The sequence below is a fragment of the Carassius gibelio genome, chromosome A1 (genome assembly GCF_023724105.1).
Source record: "Carassius gibelio isolate Cgi1373 ecotype wild population from Czech Republic chromosome A1, carGib1.2-hapl.c, whole genome shotgun sequence".
Taxonomy (NCBI): Eukaryota; Metazoa; Chordata; class Actinopteri; order Cypriniformes; family Cyprinidae; genus Carassius; species Carassius gibelio.
The window spans coordinates 20,075,500-20,096,714 of NC_068371.1; the positions used below are offsets into that span (position 1 = coordinate 20,075,500).

General features: G+C 35.9%; 1 long non-coding RNA gene across 1 annotated transcript in view; it reads left to right on the forward strand.

Moving 5' to 3' along the window:
- LOC128017293 (uncharacterized) overlaps nucleotides 1–21,215 on the forward strand; it is a 148,779-nt gene that overhangs the window by 45,721 nt on the left and 81,843 nt on the right. The gene's annotated exons all lie outside the window — the stretch shown is intronic.

Here is a 21,215-nt window from a genome sequence, read left to right on the forward strand (position 1 = left end):
GTGAGATGAGATGTTTGACAGTTTTTTAATTTTCTGTTATCCATACAGTGTTGTAAAGTCGTTAAACTATGCATATTTCCTCAGAATGACTTTTTCATCTGTATGAAAAAATTCTTTGACGTGTTTGGAAGCTGCAATTTAAAAATACAATAATGATTCCCTTTGTAAGGTCATTTTAAAAAATCACCACGGCAAAACCATTCAAGCTATCCAAAATCCATTCACAATTTAAGTTCCTATCAGAAATACTGATGTGTGTTCAGAGTTTTGTGAAATTCTAAGTATGTTATTTGCCTCAAAATCACCTGAGAAGTATTCCAGTTTGACATGTTGCCACGCCAACAATTTTTTAGATATCAATATCCCCCTTGCAGATTTATATCGGCTGTGTTTTAACATTATTCTGATGAAGTTTGAAGCAAATCGAGTAATAATAAGATGCTGAATTCAAATCATTTTGAAAATGACACACTTCCTTCTGCCAGTTGGTGGCGCTATAACTTTGACTCCTAATAGTCACATATATGCAATCGACATCATACAACGAATAATCTGATGAAGTTTGATTAAAATCAGGAAATGTATGTGGACGGTATTAGACACTTCCTGTTTCTCATTTCTCGCCATAATTTCAACGCCTCGCCACGAGCAAACCGTTCGAGATATCAAAAATCCCCTGGCAATTTTTCATCCCCAGTGTCTTGAGATCATGTTGACCGAGTTTGGCGACAATCGAGAAAAAAACCTATGACAAGTATTTCAAATTCCAGAGCATGCGCTTTTTACATAACTCTAAATAGCTGACTTCCTGTTGGGTGGAGCCTATGACATGCAATACGAAAGTTGTTCGGCACGATGAGATCTATATGTGTACTGAGTTTCATATGAATATGTGCAAGTATGTGTGAGCTATACATCAACATTTCTGACTGTGTTCCAGGGGGCGCCGTAGAGCCCCTGTGCCACGCCCGGGTCCCAGCCTCTGCAGGCTCCTAAAGGCCACAGATTCCAAAGTGTGCGCAAATTTTCAAGAGTTTTTGAGTATGTTAAGGACCCCAAAAGCCCCCACAACTTTGACGAAAAATTTGAATACTAAACCCTAAATAGCCAACTTCCTGTTGGGCGGAGCCTATGATATGCAATACAAAAGTTGTTTGGATTGATGAGATTTATATGTGTACCGAGTTTCATACGTCTACGAGCAAGTATGTATGATATATGGCCCTCCATATTCCAGGGGGCGCTGTAGAGCCCCTGTGCCACGCCCGTGTATCAGTCTCTGCCCGGCCCTAATGGCCGCAGGTTCCAATCTGTGTGCCAATTTTCAAGACTTTTTAAGCACGTTAAGGGCCCCAAAAGCCCCCGAGACGTTGGAAAAAAAAAAAAAAAATAATAATAATAATAATAATAATAATAATAATAATAATAAAAAATAATCTTAAGGAAAACAATAGGCCTCTCGCCCTTTGGGCTTGAGCCCTAATAATAATAATAATAATAATAATTAAAGCTGCAAGCAGCGATGAACGGGCCCTCGCACCCGGGCTCACCGCCATCGTGTTGCTTTAGTAAAAAGGTGAACGTTGAGAAATATGCATTTAATGTCCTAAATATAAGTGGAATATATCAAAGTATATCCCATATATGTGCCAATCTTACCGTTGCCAGCAGGTGGCGCTATCATTATAATGGAATATTGGCCTTCAGATGTGTTCAGGCCAGGACTCTTATCGAACATGTGAAGTTTGGGGAAGATTGAACATTTTATGCTTGAGTTACAACAACTTCTCTTGCTGTGGCAAGACATCAAATTTTGTCATGTCGCCATGGAAACGCCCTTTAACAAAAACTCAAGATCTCCAAAAGTTAACATTGCACAGGCCTTTAGATTAGACTGACCACAAAATATATGTTAATCTCAAAAAAATTATAGGAGTAGTTTGTCGCATTGTAAAACATGTCACTTCCTGTTGCCAATAGGTGGCGCTATGACTATAACTGAATGTGGGCATGTAGATCTGTTAAGGGCAGAAGTTTTATCTAACATGTGAAGTTTGGGGCAGATTGGACATTGTATGTCTGAGTTACAACAACTTCCTTTTTCATGGCGAAACATCGAAATTTGTCAGGCCACCATGGACACGCCCTTTAACGAAATCTAAAGATCTTCGCAATTTAACATCGCAAAGGGCTTAAGATTACACTGACCAGGTTTGGTGTTGATCTGAATAAATCTCTAGGAGGAGTTCGTTAAAGTACAACCCCTGAAAATGGCAAAAACAACGCCAATATTGCAGAGAAAATTCTAAATAACCGACTTCCTGTTGGGATTCGGATTTCGTACCAAGAGACTTTTTTGTAGGTATTGGTGTGTTACATGTGTGTACCAATTTTTGTACATGTACGTGAAACATAGCTCGAGGCGCACTCTGTTGAAAGTGTATAGGTGGCGCTATCGAGCCATTTTGCCACACCTGATGGAATTTTGGCCTTCAGATGTGTTCAGGCCAGGACTCTTATCACACATGTGAAGTTTGGGGAAGATCGGACATTTTATGCCTGAGTTATAACATCTTTTATTCCCATGGCGAGACATCGAACTTCGTGACGGCGCCATGGACACGCCTTTTAACGAAAACTCAAGATCTTCACAACTTAACATCGCACAGGGCTTTAGATTAGACTGACCACAAAAAATACATTGATGTCATAAAATTTCTAGGAGTAGTTCATCGCAGTGTAAAATATGTCACTTCCTGTTGCCAATAGGTGGCGCTATGACTATAACTGAATATGGGCATGTCAATCTGTTCAGGTCAGGAGTCTCATCAAACATGTGAAGTTTGGGGCAGATTGGTCATTGTATGTCTGAGTTATAGCAACTTCCTGTTTCATGGCGAATCATCGAAATTCGCCAGGCCGCCACGGACACGCCCATTAACGAAAACTCAAAAGCTTCGCAATTTAACATCGCAAAGGCCTTCAGATTAGGCATACCAAATTTGGTGTTGATCTGAATGAATCTCTAGGAGGAGTTCGTTAAAATACAACGCATGGAAATGACAAAAATGACACAAAATTTGCTCATAATATTAGTAATAACCGACTTCCTGTTGGGTTTTGGATTTTGCTCCAAGAGACTTTTTTGTAGGTATTGGAGAGTTACATGTGTATACCGATTTTCATACATGTACATGAAACATAGCTCGAGGCGCACACCGTTGAACGTGTATAGGTGGCGCTGTTGAGCCATTTTGCCACACCCACTTCTGAAACCCATATCAGATGTAAATTTTCGCCAGTTCTGAGGTGTGTGCAAAGTTTCATGACTTTTCGAGCATGTTTAGGCCCTCAGAAATGCGATTCATTTTGGAGAAGAATAATAATAATAATAATAATAATAATAATAATAATAATAATAATAATAATAATAATAATAATAAACGGAGCAATTCCAAGAGGGTCCTCACACCATCGGTGCTCGGGCCCTAATAATAATAATAATAATAAACGGAGCAATTCCAAGAGGGTCCTCACACCATCGGTGCTCAGGCCCTAATTAAAGCTGCAAGCAGCGATGAACGGGCCCTCGCACCCGGGCTCACCGGCAGCGAGTGGCTTTAGTTAATAGGTGAACGGTGAGAAATATGCGTTTAAACTCATAAATATAAGTAGAATATATCAATGTTTATACCATATATGTGCCAATCTTCCTGTTGCCAGCAGGTGGCGCTATCATTATAATGGAATATTGGCCTTCAGATGTGTTCAGGGCAGGACTTTTATCGAACATGTGAAGTTTGGGGCAGATTGGACATTGTATGTCTGAGTTATAGCAACTTCATTTTTCATGGCGAATCATCGAAATTCGCTAGGCCGCCACGGACACGCCCTTCGACGAAAACTCAAGATCTTCGCAATTTAACATCGCAAAGGAATTTAGATTAGGCATACCAAATTTGGTGTTGATTTGAAGAAATCTCTAGGAGGAGTTCGTTAAAATACAACACATGGAAATGAACAAAATTACACAAAATTTGCTCATAATATTAAAAATAACCGACTTCCTGTTGGGTTTAGAATTTTGCTCCAAGAGTCTTTTTTGTAGGTATTGGTGTGTTACATATGTGTGCCAATTTTCGTGCATATACGTGAAACATAGCCGGAAGGCTGTTGATTTTCTTAGTATAGGTGGCGCTGTCGAGCCATTTTGCCACACCCTCTTCTGAATCCTATATCAGACGAAAATTTTCACCAGGTTTGACGCGTGTACAAAGTTTCATGACTTTTTGAGCATGTTAAAGCCCTCAAAAATGCGATTCATTCGGGAAAAGAAGAAGAAGAAGAAGAAGAATAATAATAATAATAAACAAAGCAGATACAAGAGGGTCCTCGCACCTCGGTGCTCGGGCCCTAATAATAATAATAATAAATATAGCTGCAAGCAGCGATGGCGGGCTCAAGCCACCAATGCCATCGCCACCCCGGTGGCATCAGGTAAACTGTGCCCAGCGGGCACATGCATTCACAATATCCCTCTGGCAGTGAGGTTTTAAAGGATACGCCAGATAAAGGGTTAATCCGAATCATCTAGACTTTAAAATCACATTCACAGAACAATGTATATTTAACTTTAGTAACACTTTACAATAAGATTTCATTTATAAACATTATGTTAATATGAACAATATTTATATAACATTCATTCATGTCAGTTCATATTCCAAAATTAAACATTAAAACATTGTTTTATTGTGATTTTTTTTCCAAGCACATTTGACCAATTCCAAACCATATCAATCTTAATAACTACCATTATTTTTCATTTAATCATTTATGAGTGCTATACAATAGTGCAGGAAAGCTGGAAGAGAAAAACTCCTTATATTCATGTGTGCAGAATTATTAGGCATGTTTTCTTTTACAGATGAAATGCGCTAAAAAAAGAGTTTTAACTCAAACTGTAAAGTCGAAAATTATGAAATACCCATGATAAATATCAAACACACATGCAATACAGAAATGGATAAGTTAAGACTTGACCATTGTACAAAAAAATGCTGACTGGGTCATGAGGTCAGAAAAGAAGAAGAAAAAAACAGGTCAAGAAGAACTGACAAAAAGAATTGCAAAATAATTAGGAATTAATGTGAAGATTAATTTTTAGTCAATTCTGCAAGACAGACTTTCAGGAAAGGAGGTGGAATAAAAATGAGCTCCTAAATCTTAATCCCGGATTCTGGAAGATATATTCCTCAAACCATCGGACAAGAGGAGGTGCTGCTGGTCCTTCACGAGTCACTCTAATCTGTTCATAAAGCCTATATATAAAGTCTTAATATATAGTATTTCACAATACTTCATGGTATTCTAATTCAATCATTTTTTGGAATCTTAGATCTCTCAGAACCTGGCACATTGTAATTCTGAGACTCCAGGAAAGTGTCAGTTCTGTAAAATGTTGGCGCTGGAGACTAAATGCTCCCTGATAGTTTCACACCTAATTCATTTAACACACACACACACACACACACACACATTACCCACAGTGACAGAGGGACAGAGTGACATCAGATGTATGATAGTTTTTTAATTTTCTATCATCCATATAGTGTTGTATAGTCATGAAACTATGCATATTTCCTCAGAATGACTTGTCTTCTATGTGTACATTTTTTTGAAGCATTTATAAGCTGCACTTTAAAAAAATAAAATACATTTACTGGTTACTTTTTTACTGTTATTTAAAAAAAAAATCACCACGACAAACCATTCAAGCTATCCAAAATTCATTCGCACCTCTTCTGTAAGATAAATTCTTTAAACAGTGGTAAAAGAGGATGTGGTGCTGATCCTTCAAGAGTCTCTGAAAACGTATCTGTCCATAAAGCCTATAAAGAATTATTCTTAATATACGGTTCACAATACTTCAGCTTGTTTTTCTAATTAAGTGAGGGTCATTTTATCAGTAAAATACATAAAATTCATATTATTTTTCTTTGAAAGATTTCTATAAATGATTTAAATCATACTTGTTTCTACAATAATTATTTAAAAGTAATCCTATAGCTCCATCTGGTGGCCATTATTGGTACTAAGAATTGGCAGCTTGATTTATAAGTTATGATAGTTTTAATTTTATGCTGGCTCTTGAAAATGATAAAGCTATGAAACTTACTGTGCTTCCTTCAAATGATGACTTCTACGTATATAAAAAATTATGAATAGTTGGAATTAAACATTTTAAAGATATAGTAAAATAACTATTGTATTTTTTTATGTTACTTTAATAAATCGCTATGGCCACACCATTTAAGGTATCCTAAACCCATTTGAAATTTAACATCTTCAGTATATGGCTTCATGTTAAAACAGTTTGGTGTGAACTACTTGTGTCTTCTTGGAGGAGAATTAATTCATTTACAGGCTGAGTTTATCATAAATCCACAATAACATTTCTGAGTTCTGTATCAATCTGTGTTGTTGTTTGTTTATTTTTATTTTATTTATTTTTCATAGGAAGATAACTGACCCTTTACTCTCCTTTTTAATAAATGTGCTTATAAACCAAGAACAAGCTATTTATAGCTGTATTTATAAACTGCTTACTACTGACTATTAATTTTGGGACAAGGCTTTATAAAGAATGAACTGACTATTTACTAATGAGTGCAGTTATTATAAAGTGTTATCAATGCATTTGCTAATGTTAACAAATTAGACATTATTTTACAGTGTTATCAAATCCCTTAAATGATTTGTAAATGTTTTGTAATGATTTTATTGACCTACAAGCATTTGTGAAAGTTCTGCTTGCATTACAGCTTAGTCTTGATCTGTGAGCTGAACAGATTTACTGTTACATCCATGAAATTATGTAAATTCAAATAAATATCATGTCACAGGATGTCAGAGGTCAGTATCAAATTAATTTGAAATTATTATTTGCAGCACAAATAAGGTTTTTTAGGATTTTTAAAAATCCCTAAAACTGTCAAAAAAGGATAAGGCCTAAGATTTCTATGTGAGTGGCTAAATTTATTTGTTTTTATAACTATAATGCATAAACTATAAAATTATACAAAATGTATAAAAAAGTACAACAGTTATTCTTTTCCAATGTTTTTTATTTATTTAAACTTTTTTTTTTCTTTTTTTTTTTGGATTTACATTTAAAAAAATTAGCCTACTGCATTCATTCTAAACAGCTTGAATAAAACCTGTTAATATTTATTATAGACCACTGTAACTGTGTATAATCTAACAAACAAGTTTATTATGAAAATAAAAGTGTACACCAGATAAATTGGACGATAAAGAAATTGCTAACAATAGTATAATAGAGCATGTTTTAGGTTTTTAGGCGTTTAGATGCAGAAATGGACAAATCAAATGTAAAATAAAATGTAATTGATTTAATTAAATATAGATTAAGTCTTGTTAGAGCAAAATAATAAATAAATACGTACACATATTAAAAAAGCAGCCAAGATGAATGAGTTTAATTTTTTATATAGATTAAAATTGAAGACAGAAGCAGCTGGTATATGCGGTCACTTAATATTCAAATCCAGTAGATCCACTTCAGATTTATTTCTTAACAGTTTATGTCCACGTGGCTGTTTTCGTTTATATTCGCCAAGCTATTATGTATTTTGAAATAATCTTGTCCTTGATGTGTTCGTTCGTACGACGAAAGGCAGAATCCTGCAGCTCGAGAGATATTCTGCCAGTCGCGTTTTCAAGTAGTCTTGCACACTTAAACGGGTCACAAACACCTGCATTTAGCTCTTGTGTTATAATGGGTGTATTGTGTGCATTTATGGCAATATTTTATTTGAAAAAGCTCTTAAACAAGAATAAATTCGTTTGTTTTGAACTTGTGACACTGTGCGCGCTGATCGGAGGCGGTGATTTCAGATAGGCAGCCGCGAATATTTCATTTTCACACAAACAGTTCAAAAACATCTGAATTTAGCTCTTGGTGTGTTCTAATTGGTGAATTGTGTGATATCGCTTTAATATTTTATTTGTTAAAGCTATAAAACAAGAATAAACTCGTTTTTCTGAGCTCGTCATTCCACACGCTCATGCTCAGAGCGGTGATTCATCTCTCGTGTTTCTCACGTATCACTGACCACACATCAATTATTAATGAGCCCTGACCCGGTAATAATCATATATGTTGGTTTAGCTTGTCAGTGTGAATTAAATCCAAGTATTATTTTGTATTTTAACCGATTTAAAAATGAAACTAAAAGAGAGTCTCCTCCCTTTCAGTCGAATTTCCCTTTAAGGAATTGAACCTGTAGGGGCGCATTTTCTCTCAGACAATGTAAGTCTCAGCACATAATACTCAAACAGATGGACAGAGTGAGATGAGATGTCTGACAGTTTTTTAATTTTCTGTTATCCATACAGTGTTGTAAAGTCGTGAAACTATCCATATTTACTCAGAATGACTTTTTTTTTGTATGAAAAAAGGTTTTGAAGTGTTTGGAATTTAAAAATGCAGGACAATTAATAATTCCATTTTTACTGTCATTTAAAAAAATCACCACGACAAAACCGTTCAAGCTATCCAAAATCCTTTGGCAATTTAAGTTGTTTAAAATGTTTTGGCATCATGTAGACAAAGTTTGGTGTGTATAGTGTTACTCTCCTCTGAGCAGTATGCATTAATTCACAGCTAAATGTAAAAAAAAATCCACATTCAAATCAAAATAGCTGACTTCCTGTTGATCGTAGCTGATGACTGTGAATTAGAAAGTTGTCCGTCTTGATAAGAACAATTTTTGTACCGAGTTTGGTATCTGTAGCTAAAACTAACCCCCCCACTTTTGACAAAAGGTGGCGCTATAGAGTGCATCTTCCACGCCCTCTTATGAACTTTTGCCAGTGTCTAGTTATCATAAATACTGATATGTGTTCTGAATTTCATGAAATTCTAAGTATGTTATATGCCTTAAAATCACCTGAGAAGTATTCAAGTTTGACATGTTGCCACGGCAACAATATTTTTAGATATCAATATCCCCCTAGCAGATTAATATAGGCTGTGTTTTAACATTATTCTGATGAAGTTTGAAGCAAATCAAGTAAAAATAAGATGCTGAATACAAAGCATTTTGAAAATGACACACTTCCTGCTGCCAGTTGGTGGCGCTATAACTTTGACTCCTAATAGTCACATATATGCGATCGACATCATACAAAGAATAATCTGATGAAGTTTGATTAAAATCAGGAAATGTATGTGGATGGTATTAGACACTTCCTGTTTCTCATTTCTCGCCATAATTTCAATGCCTCGCCACGAGCAAACCGTTTGAGATATCAAAAATCCCCTGGCAATTTTTCATCCCCAGTGTCTTGAGATCATGTTGACCGAGTTTGGCGGCAATCGAGTAAAAAACCTATGACAAGTATTTCAAATTCCAGAGCATGCGCTTTTTACATAACTCTAAATAGCTGACTTCCTGTTGGGCGGAGCCTATGACATGCAATACGCAAGTTGTTCGGCACGATGAGATCTATATGTGTACTGAGTTTCATATTAATACGTGCAAGTATGTGTGAGCTATACATCAACATTTATGACTGTGTTCCAGGGGGCGCTGTAGAGCCCCTGTGCCACGCCCGTGTCCCAGCCTCTGCAGGCTCCTAAAGGCCACAGATTCCAAATTGTGCGCAAACTTTCAAGAGTTTTTGAGTATGTTAAGGACCCCAAAAGCCCCCACAACTTTGACGACAAATATGAATAATAAACCCCAAATAGCCAACTTCCTGTTGGGCGGAGCCTATGATATGCAATACGAAAGTTGTTTGTATTGATGAGTTCTATATGTGTACCGAGTTTCGTACGTCTACGTGCAAGTATGTATGATATATGGCCCTCCATATTCCAGGGGGCGCTGTAGAGCCCCTGTGCCACGCCCGTGTATCAGTCTCTGCCCGGCCCTAATGGCCGCAGGTTCCAATGTGTGTGCCAATTTTCAAGACTTTTTAAGCATGTTAAGGGCCCCAAAAGCCCCCGAAACCTTGAAGAAAAATAATAATAATAAATAATAATAATAATAATAATAATAATAATAATAATAAATATAGCTGCAAGCAGCGATGGCGGGCTCAAGCCACCAATGCCATCGCCACCCCGGTGGCATCAGGTAAACTGTGCCCAGCGGGCACATGCATTCACAATATCCCTCTGGCAGTGAGGTTTTAAAGGATACGCCAGATAAAGGGTTAATCCGAATCATCTAGACTTTAAAATCACATTCACAGAACAATATATATTTAACTTTAGTAACACTTTACAATAAGATTTCATTTATAAACATTATGTTAATATGAACAATATTTATATAACATTCATTCATGTCAGTTCATATTCCAAAATTAAACATTAAAACATTGTTTTATTGTGATTTTTTTTCCAAGCACATTTGACCAATTCCAAACCATATCAATCTTAATAACTACCATTATTTTTCATTAAATCATTTATGAGTGCTATACAATAGTCCAGGAAAGCTGGAAGAGAAAACCTCCTTATATTCATGTGTGCAGAATTATTAGGCATGTTTTCTTTTACAGATGAAATGCGCTAAAAAAAGAGTTTTAACTCAAACTGTAAAGTCGAAAATTATGAAATACCCATGATAAATATCAAACACACATGCAATACAGAAATGGATAAGTTAAGACTTGACCATTGTACAAAAAATGCTGACTGGGTCATGAGGTCAGAAAAGAAGAAGAAAAAAACAGGTCAAGAAGAACTGACAAAAAGAATTGCAAAATAATTAGGAATTAATGTGAAGATTAATTTTTAGTCAATTCTGCAAGACAGACTTTCAGGAAAGGAGGTGGAATAAAAATGAGCTCCTAAATCTTAATCCCGGATTCTGGAAGATATATTCCTCAAACCATCGGACAAGAGGAGGTGCTGCTGGTCCTTCACGAGTCACTCTAATCTGTTCATAAAGCCTATATATAAAGTCTTAATATATAGTATTTCACAATACTTCATGGTATTCTAATTCAATCATTTTTTGGAATCTTAGATCTCTCAGAACCTGGCACATTGTAATTCTGAGACTCCAGGAAAGTGTCAGTTCTGTAAAATGTTGGCGCTGGAGACTAAATGCTCCCTGATAGTTTCACACCTAATTCATTTAACACACACACACACACACACACATTACCCACAGTGACAGAGGGACAGAGTGACATCAGATGTATGATAGTTTTTTTTAATTTTCTATCATCCATATAGTGTTGTATAGTCATGAAACTATGCATATTTCCTCAGAATGACTTGTCTTCTATGTGTACATTTTTTTGAAGTGTTTATAAGCTGCACTTTAAAAAAATAAAATACATTTACTGGTTACTTTTTTACTGTTATTTAAAAAAAAAATCACCACGACAAAACCATTCAAGCTATCCAAAATTCATTCGCACCTCTTCTGTAAGATAAATTCTTTAAACAGTGGTAAAAGAGGATGTGGTGCTGATCCTTCAAGAGTCTCTGAAAACGTATCTGTCCATAAAGCCTATAAAGAATTATTCTTAATATACGGTTCACAATACTTCAGCTTGTTTTTCTAATTAAGTGAGGGTCATTTTATCAGTAAAATACATAAAATTCATATTATTTTTCTTTGAAAGATTTCTATAAATGATTTAAATCATACTTGTTTCTACAATAATTATTTAAAAGTAATCCTATAGCTCCATCTGGTGGCCGTTATTGGTACTAAGAATTGCCAGCTTGATTTATAAGTTATGATAGTTTTAATTTTATGCTGGCTCTTGAAAATGATAAAGCTATGAAACTTACTGTGCTTCCTTCAAATGATGACTTCTACGTATATAAAAAATTATGAATAGTTGGAATTAAACATTTTAAAGATATAGTAAAATAACTATTGTATTTTTTTATGTTACTTTAATAAATCGCTATGGCCACACCATTTAAGGTATCCTAAACCCATTCGAAATTTAACATCTTCAGTATATGGCTTCATGTTAAAACAGTTTGGTGTGAACTACTTGTGTCTTCTTGGAGGAGAATTAATTCATTTACAGGCTGAGTTTATCATAAATCCACAATAACATTTCTGAGTTCTGTATCAATCTGTGTTGTTGTTTGTTTATTTTTATTTTATTTATTTTTCATAGGGAGATAACTGACCCTTTACTCTCCTTTTTAATAAATGTGCTTATAAACCAAGAACAAGCTATTTATAGCTGTATTTATAAACTGCTTACTACTGACTATTAATATTGGGACAAGGCTTTATAAAGAATGAACTGACTATTTACTAATGAGTGCAGTTATTATAAAGTGTTATCAATGCATTTGCTAATATTAACAAATTAGACATTATTTTACAGTGTTATCAAATCCCTTAAATGATTTGTAAATGTTTTGTAATGATTTTATTGACCTACAAGCATTTGTGAAAGTTCTGCTTGCATTACAGCTTAGTCTTGATCTGTGAGCTGAACAGATTTACTGTTACATCCATGAGATTATGTAAATTCAAATAAATATCATGTCACAGGATGTCAGAGGTCAGTATCAAATTAATTTGAAATTATTATTTGCAGCACAAATAAGGTTTGTTAGGATTTTTAAAAATCCCTAAAACTGTCAAAAAAGGATAAGGCCTAAGATTTCTATGTGAGTGGCTAAATTTATTTGTTTTTATAACTATAATGCATAAACTATAAAATTATACAAAATGTATAAAAAAGTACAACAGTTATTCTTTTCCAATGTTTTTTATTTATTTAAACTTTTTTTTTTTTTTTTTTTTTGATTTACATTTAAAAAAATTAGCCTACTGCATTCATTCTAAACAGCTTGAATAAAACCTGTTAATATTTATTATAGACCACTGTAACTGTGTATAATCTAAGAAACAAGTTTATTATGAAAATAAAAGTGTACACCAGATAAATTGGACGATAAAGAAATTGCTAACAATAGCATAATAGAGCATGTTTTAGGTTTTTAGGCGTTTAGATGCAGAAATGGACAAATCAAATGTAAAATAAAATGTAATTGATTTAATTAAATATAGATTAAGTCTTGTTAGAGCAAAATAATAAATAAATACGTACACATATTAAAAAAGCAGCCAAGATGAATGAGTTTAATTTTTTATATAGATTAAAATTGAAGACAGAAGCAGCTGGTATATGCGGTCACTTAATATTCAAATCCAGTAGATCCACTTCAGATTTATTTCTTAACAGTTTATGTCCACGTGGCTGTTTTCGTTTATATTCGCCAAGCTATTATGTATTTTGAAATAATCTTGTCCTTGATGTGTTCGTTCGTACGACGAAAGGCAGAATCCTGCAGCTCGAGAGATATTCTGCCAGTCGCGTTTTCAAGTAGTCTTGCACACTTAAACGGGTCACAAACACCTGCATTTAGCTCTTGTGTTATAATGGGTGTATTGTGTGCATTTATGGCAATATTTTATTTGAAAAAGCTCTTAAACAAGAATAAATTCGTTTGTTTTGAACTTGTGACACTGTAAGCGCTGATCGGAGGCGGTGATTTCAGATAGGCAGCCGCGAATATTTCATTTTCACACAAACAGTTCAAAAACATCTGAATTTAGCTCTTGGTGTGTTCTAATTGGTGAATTGTGTGATATCGCTTTAATATTTTATTTGTTAAAGCTATAAAACAAAAATAAACTCGTTTTTCTGAGCTCGTCATTCCACACGCTCATGCTCAGAGCGGTGATTCATCTCTCGTGTTTCTCACGTATCACTGACCACACATCAATTATTAATGCGCCCTGACCCGGTAATAATCATATATGTTGGTTTAGCTTGTCAGTGTGAATTAAATCCAAGTATTATTTTGTATTTTAACCGATTTAAAAATGAAACTAAAAGAGAGTCTCCTCCCTTTCAGTCGAATTTCCCTTTAAGGAATTGAACCTGTAGGGGCGCATTTTCTCTCAGACAATGTAAGTCTCAGCACATAATACTCAAACAGAGGGACAGAGTGAGATGAGATGTCTGACAGTTTTTTAATTTTCTGTTATCCATACAGTGTTGTAAAGTCGTGAAACTATCCACATTTACTCAGAATGACTTTTTTTTTGTATGAAAAAAGGTTTTGAAGTGTTTGGAATTTAAAAATGCAGGACAATTAATAATTCCATTTTTACTGTCATTTAGAAAAATCACCACGACAAAACCGTTCAAGCTATCCAAAATCCTTTGGCAATTTAAGTTGTTTAAAATGTTTTGGCATCATGTAGACAAAGTTTGGTGTGTATAGTGTTACTCTCCTCTGAGCAGTATGCATTAATTCACAGCTAAATGTAAAAAAAAATCCACATTCAAATCAAAATAGCTGACTTCCTGTTGATCGTAGCTGATGACTGTGAATTAGAAAGTTGTCCGTCTTGATAAGAACAATTTTTGTACCGAGTTTGGTGTCTGTAGCTAAAACTAACCCCCCCACTTTTGACAAAAGGTGGCGCTATAGAGTGTCTCTTCCATGCCCTCTTATGAACTTTTGCCAGTGTCTAGTTATCATAAATACTGATATGTGTTCTGAATTTCATGAAATTCTAAGTATGTTATATGCCTTAAAATCACCTGAGAAGTATTCAAGTTTGACATGTTGCCACGGCAACAATATTTTTAGATATCAATATCCCCCTAGCAGATTAATATAGGCTGTGTTTTAACATTATTCTGATGAAGTTTGAAGCAAATCGAGTAAAAATAAGATGCTGAATACAAAGCATTTTGAAAATGACACACTTCCTGCTGCCAGTTGGTGGCGCTATAACTTTGACTCCTAATAGTCACATATATGCGATCGACATCATACAATGAATAATCTGATGAAGTTTGATTAAAATCAGGAAATGTATGTGGATGGTATTAGACACTTCCTGTTTCTCATTTCTCGCCATAAATTCAACGCCTCGCCACGAGCAAACCGTTTGAGATATCAAAAATCCCCTGGCAATTTTTCATCCCCATTGTCTTGAGATCATGTTGACCGAGTTTGGCGGCAATCGAGTAAAAAACCTATGACAAGTATTTCAAATTCCAGAGCATATGCTTTTTACATAACTCTAAATAGCTGACTTCCTGTTGGGCGGAGCCTATAACATGCAATACGCAAGTTGTTCGGCACGATGAGATCTAAATGTGTACTGAGTTTCATATTAATACGTGCAAGTATGTGTGAGCTATACATCAACATTTATGACTGTGTTCCAGGGGGCGCTGTAGAGCCCCTGTGCCACGCCCAGGTCCCAGCCTCTGCAGGCTCCTTAAGGCCACAGATTCCAAAGTGTGCGCAAACTTTCAAGAGTTTTTGAGTATGTTAAGGACCCCAAAAGCCCCCACAACTTTGACGACAAATATGAATAATAAACCCCAAATAGCCAACTTCCTGTTGGGCGGAGCCTATGATATGCAATACGAAAGTTGTTTGTATTGATGAGTTCTATATGTGTACCGAGTTTCGTACGTCTACGTGCAAGTATGTATGATATATGGCCCTCCATATTCCAGGGGGCGCTGTAGAGCCCCTGTGCCACGCCCGTGTATCAGTCTCTGCCCGGCCCTAATGGCCGCAGGTTCCAATGTGTGTGCCAATTTTCAAGACTTTTTAAGCATGTTAAGGGCCCCAAAAGCCCCCGAAACCTTGAAGAAAAATAATAATAATAAATAATAATAATAATAATAACAAATAATCCTAAGGAAAACAATAGGGCTCTCGCCCTCCAGGCTTGAGCCCTAATAATAACAAATAATCCTAAGGAAAACAATAGGGCTCTCGCCCTCCAGGCTTGAGCCCTAATAATAATAATAACAAATAATCCTAAGGAAAACAATAGGGCTCTCGCCCTCCAGGCTTGAGCCCTAATAATAATAAACAAAGCAGATACAAGAGGGTCCTCGCACCTCGGTGCTCGGGCCCTAATAATAAACAAAGCAGATACAAGAGGGTCCTCGCACCTCGGTGCTCGGGCCCTAATTAAAGCTGCAAGCAGCGATGAACGGGCCCTCGCACCCGGGCTCACCGGCAGCGAGTGGCTTTAGGTAATTGGTGAACGGTGAGAAATATGCAATCAAACTCATAAATATAAGTGGAAAATATCAACATTTATTCCACATATGTGCCAATCTTCCTGGTGCCAGCAGGTGGTGCTATCATTATAATGGAATATTGGCCTTCAAATGTGTTCCGGGCAGGACTCTCATCGAACATGTGAAGTTTGGGGAAGATCGAACAAATTATGCCTGAGTTACAACAACTTCTCTTGCTGTGGCGAGACATCAAAATTTGTCATGGCGTCATGGACACACCCTTTAACAAAAACTCAAGATCTCCACAAGTTAACATTGCACAGGCCTTTAGATTAGACTGAATACAAAAAATACTTTAATCTCAAAAAAATTCTAGGAGTAGTTTGTCGCAGCCTAAAACATGTCACTTCCTGTTGCCAGCAGGTGGCGCTATGACTATAACTGAAAATGGGCATGTAGATCTGTTAAGGGCAGAAGTCTTATCTAACATGTGAAGTGTGGGGCAGATTGGACATTGTATGTCTGAGTTACAACAACTTCCCTTTTCATGGCGAAACATCGAAATTTGGCAGGCCGCCATGGACACGCCCTTTAACGAAACCTCAAGATCTTCGCAATTTAACATCACAAAGGCCTTTAGATTACACTGACCAAGTTTGGTGTTGATCTGAATAAATCTCTAGGAGTAGTTCGTTGAAGTACAACCCCTGAAAATGGCAAAAACAACGCCAATTTTGCAGAGAAAATTCTAAATAACCGACTTCCTGTTGGGATTCGGATTTCGTACCAAGAGACTTTTTTGTAGGTATTGGTGTGTTACATTTGTGTACCGATTTTCGTACATGTCATGACATGTAGCTCGAGGCGCACTCCATTGAAAGTGTATAGGTGGCGCTATCGAGCCATTTTGCCACACCAAATGGAATATTGGCCTCCAGATGTGGGCAGGTCAGTACTCTTATCAAACATGTAAAGTTTGGGCAAGATCTGATATTTTATGCCTGAGTTACAACAACTTCTACTCCCATGGCGAGACATCGAAATTTGTCACGGCACCATGGACACGCCCTTTAACGAAAACTCAAGATCTTCACAATTTAACATTGCACAGTCCTTTAGATTAGACTGACCACAAAAAAGACATTGATGTCATAAAATTTCTAGGAGTAGTTCTTCGCAGCATAAAATATGTCACTTCCTGTTGCCAATAGGTGGCGCTATGACTATAACTGAATATGGGCATGCCAATCTGTTCAGTTACAGAGTCTTATCAACCATGTGAAGTTTGGGGCAGATTGGACATTGTATGTCTGAGTTATAGCAACTTCATTTTTCATGGCGAATCATCGAAATTCGCCAGGCCGCCACTGACACGCCCTTTGACGAAAACTCAAAATCTTCGCAATTTAACATCGCAAAGGCCTTTAGATTAGGCAAACCAAATTTGGTGTTGATCTGAATAAGTCTCTAGGAGGAGTTCGTTAAAATACAACTCATGGAAATGGCAAAAATGACAAAAAAATTTGCTCATATTATTAAAAATAACCGACTTCCTGTTGGGATTCGGATTTCGTACCAGGAGACTTTATTGTAGCTATTGGTGTGTTACATATGTGTACCGATTGTCATACATGTACGTGAAATATAGCTCGAGGCGCACATCATTGAAAGTGTATAGGTGGCGCTGTCGAGCCATTTTGCCACACCCACTTCTGAAACCCATATCTGACGTAAATTTACGCCGGTTCTGAGGTGTGTGCAAAGTTTCATGACTTTTTGAGTATGTTTAGGCCCTCAAAAATGCGATTCATTTTGGAGAAGAAGAATAATAATAATAAATATAGCTGCAAGCAGCGATGGCGGGCTCAAGCCACCAATGCCATCGCCACCCCGGTGGCATCAGGTAAACTGTGCCCAGCGGGCACATGCATTCACAATATCCCTCTGGCAGTGAGGTTTTAAAGGATACGCCAGATAAAGGGTTAATCCGAATCATCTAGACTTTAAAATCACATTCACAGAACAATATATGTTTAACTTTAGTAACACTTTACAATAAGATTTCATTTATAAACATTATGTTAATATGAACAATATTTATATAACATTCATTCATGTCAGTTCATATTCCAAAATTAAACATTAAAACATTGTTTTATTGTGATTTTTTTTCCAAGCACATTTGACCAATTCCAAACCATATCAATCTTAATAACTACCATTATTTTTCATTTAATCATTTATGAGTGCTATACAATAGTCCAGGAAAGCTGGAAGAGAAAAACTCCTTATATTCATGTGTGCAGAATTATTAGGCATGTTTTCTTTTACAGATGAAATGCGCTAAAAAAAGAGTTTTAACTCAAACTGTAAAGTCGAAAATTATGAAATACCCATGATAAATATCAAACACACATGCAATACAGAAATGGATAAGTTAAGACTTGACCATTGTACAAAAAATGCTGACTGGGTCATAAGGTCAGAAAAGAAGAAGAAAAAAACAGGTCAAGAAGAACTGACAAAAAGAATTGCAAAATAATTAGGAATTAATGTGAAGATTAATTTTTAGTCAATTCTGCAAGACAGACTTTCAGGAAAGGAGGTGGAATAAAAATGAGCTCCTAAATCTTAATCCTGGATTCTGGAAGATATATTCCTCAAACCATCGGACAAGAGGAGGTGGTGCTGGTCCTTCACGAGTCACTCTAATCTGTTCATAAAGCCTATATATTAGGGATGCACCGAAATTTCGGCCACCGAAATTTTTCGGCCGAAAATGGCCTTTTCGGTTTTCGGCCGATAGACTTTTATCACCGAAACAACACGGCCGAAATGTTGTGATGACGCAAACAGAAACCGCGACCTGCACGTGCACCTGCAAAGCGCAGACCAGGAGCTCCACGCGACATTCACTTAACACCAGTGAGAACATTCTCTCTCTTCGTATTCCTTTATTCGCAGCACTAAAACGTCTCCTAACAAAGAGATTAAGACGGACCAGACACGAAGTAAAAACAAAGAAAAATACAGTCTTAGAGAGTCTGTTAGCACACGTCTCACTGAGATCTTTTCGGATCCTCTGCACTTCATCGCGAATGTGCTTGATCCGCGTTATAAAGACCATTACTTAGATGCGGAAATAAGGCAGCGCGCACGAGAAATGATCCAGGCCGCGCTGGATGCGGAGAACCCGCGTGGAGACGTAGAAGCGCCAAGTGCAGGAGACTGAGATCAGAGCGCAGAAAAAAAGACTGGTCTCTTCACCAGATGAGGGGCATGCACCATCGCTGTCTGATATGTTCAGTGGAATTCTGCAAGAAAGTGCCTCAAATAATAATAATACGTTGGCTATTTTGATCTTAGGCTACTATATATAATATATACACACACACACACAAACATATATACATACATAATATCAGATTGTAGCCATATTTATGCTAGATTTTCTGCTAGATTTCTGCTTTAATTTGATAAAAAAAAAAAAATATTTATGCCCTGGCCCTATTTAAATACACTTTCTCATATATTTCTCAAATGTCAGGCAGATGACAAGCTCAACTGCTCAACAGCTAGATGGTTAACTGTCTGAAGTCCCCATCCCCAGAAGTGATAACAGTCTTGCCTATAGGAGAAGTAATGCACTTTCTAGTCCTACAGAGAACAATTTCAAATGCACTTCACCTAAATGCACTTTGTTTTTATGAGAGAACTGTTCATTTTAAAACCTTTCTGCAGGCCAGTAGGCCTGTACATTATTATTAAATATACACGAGTGGGATACATTTTTAGTTTGAATTTTATTTTATACTGTGCATTGTTGCAATGTGCTTAATAAATATTTGCATCATTTGTAATTATGTATTTTTATGTTTTTTTTAAATAAGTTATGTAATTGTAATTATCTTTGAAACTTTAATATTAATTTATGCAATTGCAATGTCTTAATTTTAGTAAAGTTAGTACACGGTCATAGCAATAAATGCAATGGTAGCCTACTAATAATTGGCATCATTTCTTTCGGTGTTTCGGTTTCGGTTTTCGGCCTTGGTTTTCTTTTTTTCGGTTTTCGGTTTCGGCCAAGAATTTTCATTTCGGTGCATCCCTACTATATATAAAGTCTTAATATATAGTATTTCACAATACTTCATGGTATTCTAATTCAATAATTTTTTGGAATCTTAGATCTCTCAGAACCTGGCACATTGTAATTCTGAGACTCCAGGAAAGTGTCAGTTCTGTAAAATGTTGGCGCTGGAGACTAAATGCTCCCTGATAGTTTCACACCTAATTCATTTAACACACACACACACACACACACACACACACACACACACACACATTACCCACAGTGACAGAGGGACAGAGTGAGATCAGATGTATGATAGTTTTTTTTTAATTTTCTATCATTCATATAGTGTTGTATAGTCATGAAACTATGCATATTTCCTCAGAATGACTTGTCTTCTATGTGTACATTTTTTTGAAGTGTTTAGAAGCTGCACTTAAAAAAATAAAAGACATTTACTGGTTACTTTTTTACTGTTATTTCAAAAAATCACCACGACAAAACCATTCAAGCCATTCAAAATTCATCCGCACCTGTACTGTAAGATACATTCTTTAAACAGTGGTAAAAGAGGATGTGGTGCTGATCCTTCAAGAGTCACTCAAAACATATCTGTCCCTAAGCCTATAAAGAATTATTTCTTAATATACAGTTCACAATACTTCAGCTTGTTATTCTAATAAAGTGAGGGTCATTTTATCAGTAAAATACATAAAATTCATATTATTTTTCTTTGAAAGATTTCTATAAATGATTTAAATCATACTTGTTTCTACAATAATTATTTAAAAGTGATCCTATAGCTCCATCTGGTGGCCATTATTGGTACTAAGAATTGCAAGCTTGATTTATATGTTATGATAGTTTTAATTTTATGCTGGCTCTTGAAAATGATAAAGCTATGAAACTTACTGTGCTTCCTTCAAATGATGACTTCTACGTATATAAAAAATTATGAAGAGTTGGAATTAAAAATTTTAAAGATATAGTAAAATAACTATTGTATTTTTTTATGTTACTTTAATAAATCTCTATGGCCACACCATTTAAG